At 40.8% G+C, this 6,924-nt stretch overlaps 1 non-coding gene across 1 annotated transcript; it reads left to right on the plus strand.

The window, feature by feature from the left end:
- Positions 1-3,568: 3,568 nt before the first annotated feature.
- LOC145110230 (small nucleolar RNA R71) lies at positions 3,569-3,675 on the plus strand. The gene has a single exon (XR_013709611.1). It is a non-coding gene; the product is annotated as a small nucleolar RNA R71 (small nucleolar RNA).
- The last annotated feature ends 3,249 nt before the right edge of the window (positions 3,676-6,924 follow it).

Here is a 6,924-nt window from a genome sequence, read left to right on the forward strand (position 1 = left end):
TTCCTTCGGGGCATGAGCACATCTCGAAGATTGCTTCTGTTCTCTCGATCCATTGGGACAGCGCAATGATCCCTCCAGTTCCGTTGAAGTACGTAGGTTTGCAGCTGATGAAATCCTTATAGGTACACTCCCGTGCACGTGGATGGATTTCACCATGGCTAGAGTTGGTGCCAGTCCCCGTTCCACTAACACCACCAGAGTTTACTTGGGCCATGGCGGCGGTCACAGCTACGGTCACAGCTGCCTGAAACATCACCGCATCGAACTGCGGAGGGGGTGGTGGTGGTGGAGTTTGATTTGCAGGTCTGCCCCTGGTCGGACGAGGACGAGGCGGCATCTTTTACTGAAAGTTGAAAGTGATGATGATAATAGTAAGAATCAATTGTAAGTATGATGAGAGTGTGTTTCATGGACTAAATCACCATAGTCCAATTATCAGATAGAGGCACAACAATAGAGTAGGGAATCACAAAGGTAAAGACTTTCCCATAGATTAGATAACTGCCAATATTACTGGTATTAATGATGTAAAATGAGTTCGGGGAAAAATGACCTAACAGTAGGTCTTACATCAAACCATAAAGGAAAATGTTGGCAGCTTAGAAGTCTAGTTAGAGTACTTTAAAAGTTAGGAATGTTTACAAACAAGTGCTCCATAGGGCACAGAAAAGAAAGGCTATTCCTTGTCCCAAAAGAAAAGATGAGTCGACATCTTCTACCGGCGACGAGTATCCCTCGGGCGAACCCTCAGATCTGCCAGTTGACGTACAACATCCTGAACATGTCGCTCCAGCGCCCTCTGACGCACTCGGAGTTCCATGACTTCGGCTCTGGATGCAGCTAGCTGTTGCTGCAGAGTCTCGTTGGTCCTCCTAGTTCTTTCCATAGCCTCTTCTAGTTGGCGAATGCGGACTGTGTTAAGAACAGAGTTGGCGTCGACTTCCATTACTCGGTCGATGGCTGCATGACCTTGCTCGACGTTCCGAGCAATCCTACGAACCATGATGGGTAGGACTCGGTCAGCTGAGCCTCCCTCATTTATGTTGTAAAAATCTTGGTCTCCGTTGAAGGTAAGGGTTGACCCTGCTCATCACTCCAACGATTCAAGGTTGTTGCCCACAAGGGAGTGGGACCTTGAAATGCCGGACGGGGGTTGAGGTTTGGGATTTGACATTGACTTTATCAAAAAGATGGAAACAACATTGAACAAGGGAGTGGGACCTTGAAATACCTTTTTCTTCTTCACCCCGTTCCTTGGACCCATCTTTTGTACTCCTTATTTGTCAATCTCGATTTCCCGTATAGTTGCCACCTTATCCTCACTTGATATTAAGGATTCCTCCTTATCTTCTAAATAATCCGGTGGTTCAAATGCACATACTTCATAATTAGTAGACACTCGGGCTCGAGGTTTGGTTCTCTTGATTGTATTTGACTCGATCTCTCGATTAGCCATGAGTGACTCAATGGATGAGTTATTCACATCATTATTCAAACCCCTTGCATTCTCCTTTTCTCCCAAACTTACCCTCTCGTCAAGTTAAATCGCTTCTTCTTTTATCGTGGTGTCAAGGTAAGCCAATTGTGCGTGTTGGAAGTTAAAGTTTCCCACAATTTCAGCCTCTTCTATTGGACTTCCCAAAGGATCAGGAGAAGTGTACATGTCAAGATCAGAAAAGGAACTTGTAAGAAGCAAGTTAAGATCTTCATGATTCTTGAGGTTCTCGATTGGACTCGTCGAGTCAGCCGATGCGACTTGGCGAGTCTGTGAGGTTTCCACAATTTTTGTTGTTTCTTCTGACTCAGCTTCCTCTAACAACCTTTCTATTTCCTTTAAATCTTCTCCAGCATCGAAATTCCCTTTAGAAGGTAATAGAAATTTGTTTGGATTTTCTTCTTGTAAAAGTGCAAGCTCTCTTTCTAACACTTCATCATCCAAATCCACTAAGGAAATTTCCCCGTTTTTCATCCCTTCATTCTTTTTCTCTTGTTCCGCTTTAAACACCACTGAATTATTCCCTACCCTTAGTGTTAGTGTAGATTCGCACACATCGACTATTGCACAAGCGGTATTCAAAAATGGTCTTCCAAGAATGATTGGAACTCTAGGGTCTTCTTCCATTTCAAGCACTACAAAGTCCACGGGAAACACAAATTTATCGACTTTGATGAGAAGATCTTCGCATACTCCTCTTGGATTTATTATTGTCTTATCGGCTAAATGGATCTTCATACAAATCGGCTTTGGCTCCGGCAAATTTAGCTTCTTGAAGAAATAATATGGCATTAGATTAATGCTTGCACCCGAATCGGTCAACGCATGAGTAGAGATTATGTTCCCAAATTGACAAGGTATGGAGATGCTTCCCGAATCACCCCTCTTTTCTGGCAGTTCATTTAGCAATACTTCAGCAACTTCTTCCATATTTTGTCTAGTGGTGAAGAGGTTCTTAAGCAAAGTTGCATACTTGGGTGTATGAAGTATTGCTTCAACAAATGGAATGTTCACTTGGAGGGTCCTCACTTGCTCCATAAATCTTCTATACTGTTGAATCTGATCATCTGGTATGGATCGGATTGGAAATGGCAAAGGGGGCCTGTAAGATTTCAAAAGAGAACAATTTTTCTCATCAGCTCTCGGACTCGTCGAGTCCATTATACCGACTCGGCGAGTCGAGTCGGGTTTGCTCGAATTCCTTTCAATCTCCTCTTCTGTTTGCACCTTACTGGGTTTCTTCTGAATAGAGGTCAAAGGAGTGAAAATTTTGTCAGAATTAGTGGTTATCACATTTAGATGCGCCATTTTTGGATTTTGTTCGGTATTGCTCGGAAGTTCACCAAGTGTTCTTTGATTGATTTGTTGTGCAAGCTGTCCTATCTGCTTTTCAATGTTATGAATGGACGCTTGCTGATTTCTAAGCAAATTTTGTTGATCTTTCATCATAGCTTGATGATCTTTAAGCATTACTCGTTGCTCCTTCAATTCAACGTCGGTATCATTGTGTCTCTTCTCGGACGCAGCTACAAACCTTGTGAACATCTCTTCCAAATCAGCTCTCTTTTCCATAACCGGTTCCTCCTTTTGATAGAAACCCCGTTCTTTTTGCTTATACTTCTCCTCCTTTGCCTTTTTGTACTCGTCATACGGGAGCCATTCCTTCTTCGGTTTTCGCCAATTATCATCAAATCTGTCGCCACTTGAATAGAATACTTGAACTTTCTTGTTTCCATTCTCATCCAAATCACAATCTTTAGTAAGATGAGGTCCGTTACAATTTTCACATCCAACCCGAATAGCATGGATTGTTTGATCCATCTTAGTCATCCTCCGATCTAAACTATCAAGTTTAGCCATCATTGCCGCCATGCTATCGTTTACAGTGTTCACCACCCCCTACTTACTTCATTCCGTGGGTTATGATATTCTCTAGAATGTTTAGAGAATTCCTCAATTAATTCCTTGATCACCGGGGGTGGCTTCTTGGTGAGCGGTCCTTGCGAGTCAAGAAGCTGCCTTGTAGTCATATTTACCCCATCATAAAAAATGGAGACTTCTTGTTGGCTATTAAGATCGTGATGTGGGCAATTCCTTAGTAGGCCCTTGTATCTCTCCCATGCCTCATAAAGGGACTCTCCAGCTTGTTGTTCAAAGTTGGGAATAGCTTTCTTCAACTTGGCTATCTTTGAAGGTGGGCAAAACTGGTCAATAAATTCTTCCTTCATCTTAGCCCATGTAGTGATGGATCCGGGAGGGAGTGACTTGAGCCAATCCTTTGCAGCACCTTTGAACGTGACGGGAAGCATACGAAGCAGTTGGGTCTCGCGAGGCACATTTGGAACATTAAAATAATCAGCTACATCGTTGACCTCATCCAAGTGTTTATAGGCATCTTTGTGATCTTTACCGTAGAAGGGAATCTCCTTTAGTTGAGCAAGTATGTGGCCTTTAAGCTCAAAGTTGGCAGTCGCGGGAATTGCGGGTTACACAAGTCCCGGCCCGGTATCGTCACGTATTCTCTTCTTCCATTCCCCCATGGGAACTTCATCGATGTTAGCCATGGGGTTAGCTAGTTCTCCTTCAAAGTCGCTCTCTTCCTCGGTTTCGGATTCGGGGTCGTATTCGATGTCCTCCTTGATTGGGTCTTCGTTTGCCAAGGAAATGCTGGATCCTCCTGATTTACTGCTCTTCTTCTTGCTAAAGACAGATCTGATATTCTTCAAGGGTGAGTTCTTAGGTGTATTAGAGCTTTCAACCCCCTTGCCTTTGTTTTTCCTCAAAGCGGATTCTGGATCTTCAAGTGGAGGAACCAAGGGTGTGTTGGATCCTCTGGTCATGTAATGTCTGCAAACAAAACAAGTAAAACGCGTAAAAGGAACAAAAATAAATTGAAAAACGAAATTGTGTAACAGCGATGAACTCACCGAGTAGCTTCGATTGCACTCGGCGAGTTCAGAGCAAAAACAGCAAAATACTTACTAAACTTCTAAAAACTGAAAATTATTAAAACCTATCCTAATTACTAAATTACCTAAGAAATAACTTTGTGTAAGATAAATCTCACACAAAGGATCGATAAAACTAGGAATTAGAATTAATTTTTGAACCGTTCCCCGGCAACGGCGCCAAAAACTTGATGTGTGTAAACTCAACTAGTTTTAAACCTACTTTTAATTATAAATTAACACACAAGAGGCAGTGGACCTATCAATTGTGGTATGGCTAAATAAGTAGGGTATCGAACTCAGGGAACGGAAAATTAAAACTAATAACTAATATTATCTAAAAGACAAGTAATAAAATTAAGGTTTTCTCTAGTTTTACAAGACTAGAAACTTGATCCTATGGTTGATTTAATGGTAATGGTGCAATGGATTAACCTTTTATTGGCTACCGATTCAAGTGATTAGATTCACATTCGCTATGCTAATCCTTAGAAAATAAACTAATTCAAGCAGTGGCCAGTTGTCTAAATTGATTAATTCCCTAGGTTATCTATTCGGGTTGAATAAGACTTGTAATGGTTAATCAATTTGTCAATTCAATTAACCTCTTGTTGTTGGTTTATCAAACAAGCTCACACATTAACTTACCCATTCTCTAATTAATCCAAGTTTCATATTCACTAATCCTAAGCACATAATTAAGTGTTCACATAAATCACATGAGGTAAACAATCAAGAGATGTTCATGCAGCCTAATTGTCTTCCTATTAACAGAAAATAGTTATGGTTAATGCATAAGGATCTTTAACAAGCTTAATTCAACAAAATCACCAATTAAAAGTTAATCCTACCATTAATCAAACCATAGTCTCGAAATTGTCTTACCCAAACAGAAGCTAGCAAGTTTAGCTCATATTAAGGCAGTAGAAAACTCAAAAACGAAATTCAATAACATAAACATGGTTTAAGTACTAGATCTAGTTAAGAGAAATCAAAGTATGCCTTAGTTATCCTTCAAAACTTGAATTTGGTTGAATCTTCACTCTCCCGGATGTCTCTCTTCGTTCTGAATCACAGCTCCTCCTCCTAGGGTTCTCAGAAGTCCCGTATATCGATCTGGAGGGTTTCTTTTATAGATTCGTCTCGACTCGTCGAGTCCACAACCGACTCGACGAGTCCCTCATTAAATTCCCGTGTACGGAAAGTCAAGGACTCCCCTGCTTCGCGAATCTTCGTGGGAACTCGTCGAGTAGACGTCCCTACTCGCCGAGTCCTTTGTGCTTTTTGATCCTTTCTTCTTTTGTTCACTCCAAAGCTTCCCTACTCCTGCTTCCTTTTGCTTTCGAGTACTTCTTTTGGACTGAAAATATAATTCAAACATAATTAAGTACCTTTTGTCCATAATATGCAATTAATTAGCTAATAAATGATAAAACTTTATACTAAATATAGGGCTAAACATGCACATATCAACTTCCATTTTTTCTTCTCAATCCACCGATACACCTAAACTTAATTCGCCTGTTCAAGAAACTGTTCTTATGGAAACCGACACTGACAATGAAGGTTTTGGAGGCACATTTGACGAATTAAAGTTTGATGACAAAGAAGAAGATTTTCCAGATCATATGTTGATGACGATGAAACAGTTTAAAATTTTGAATATGAAGCTGAATTCCATAATTCATTCTCAAGCTGATTTGGGGGGTGGTTCGTCAGTTACAAGTTTGGAAGTTGATACTATGTTGCAAATGTTCGAAGCCAAGATAGTGGGTAAAGTCTCTGGGATGGTTAGAGACTCTGAGTCAAGAATTTTGGAGAAGGTTGATCATATTGATCAAAACAATGAGCTACGGATAAATTCTCAAAATTCAAAGTTTGCTGGAGATTTAAAAGACTTGAAGACAGTTGCAAAGGAACGACATGTTCTCTTTGTTCAAGATGTTAAGAAAGTCAGGGAGGATGTTAATTTGCAGATTCGTGAACTTCGCGAAGATATGAAAAAGGAGGTTGCTAGTGTCCAACAGGATTTTGCATCCCTGAGTCAGAAGATTGACATTATTTGTGATGCTGTCACGAAATTTGTCAAGTTATACGAAAGTATGAGTCCTCAACTTACTCAAATTTCTACCATGGAAAGTAACAATTGTTTGGAAGTGCTTACATTGTTGAAGGAATTAAAAGATCTATCTGTCAAGCCAGCTTCGTCTTCTTTGATTACTCCAGAATTCTTATCCCAGAAGTTCACCCAATTCGAAGTTATTTTACACAAGCAACTGGCCCCTCTTTCTCGTATATCAAGCCTTCTACCAACAATAGATGCCCCACCTATTTTTACAGGGGTGTAAGGGGGAGAAAGAAAAGTTGAAGATACGAAGGCCAGAGGTGAAGATGCGAAGGTTGTGAGAAAGGTGTTTTCTTCAAAGATCCCATCAACAAAGCCAATTGTTGCATCTGCTGGGCCGGTTACTTCAACAGTCA

The sequence above is a fragment of the Lactuca virosa genome, chromosome 4, assembly GCF_052849685.1.
Source record: "Lactuca virosa cultivar CGN04683 chromosome 4, Lactuca_virosa_CGN04683_v6, whole genome shotgun sequence".
Taxonomy (NCBI): domain Eukaryota; kingdom Viridiplantae; phylum Streptophyta; class Magnoliopsida; order Asterales; family Asteraceae; genus Lactuca; species Lactuca virosa.